Below are 746 nucleotides of genomic sequence, written 5' to 3' on the forward strand. Positions count from 1 at the left end.
TTTCGAACAACAAGCGATTGCAGAAATGCACTAGCTGTCAAAAGTTAGGTCACTACGCTCATGAGTGTAGTGCTCCACGCCCAACCGAGAGGTACTGAACGTAATTATGGACCGAATGCCTAAAAGGGCAACGGTCGCGGGTCCGACGTTGTTGCGAAATCGCAACAGCGAGACGGACCGCCAAAAAACGGTCGGGGTCAGTAGGGGCGTAACGCCCTACTGATCCAGCAACCTCAAGAAAATTTGCAGATCTCTTGACGAAAGTTGCTCCAGACACACAACTTCGCACCTGGTGGTGAGGTATCCCTTATCACCTTGAATTTAAGGTGACACATGATTTGTTACTTAGAGCCCAAGTGGGCTGTGGGGCGTCAAAAAACTTAATTCGTCGCCAGTCGCTAGAGGGTTATATGCTCAAAGATGTGAGCGCGACATTCCTCCAACTAGGATAACGGTGCGTCTAGCGACAGGCGCATCGACAAAGTGATGAAACGCGTAGTGAAATTTAACAACACGTATATATATAATAGTACGTTGATTATTACATCGTACTGGATTTGGATGACAAATTTGATGTCATCCTAGGTTTACCTTGGCTCAATATGAGCCAAGAATCAGCTGGCAGCTTCGATGCGTAAAGATGCCTTAGCCCCCACGTACTTGAGTTGAAAGCTCCTCAAAATAGTAAAGGCTTAAGTGACTAGACTTCAGCATCCCGAGGGATTAATTACTCGGCAGCCTGTGGA

The sequence above is a fragment of the Bremia lactucae genome, linkage group LG13 (assembly GCF_004359215.1).
Source record: "Bremia lactucae strain SF5 linkage group LG13, whole genome shotgun sequence".
NCBI lineage: Eukaryota > Oomycota > Peronosporomycetes > Peronosporales > Peronosporaceae > Bremia > Bremia lactucae.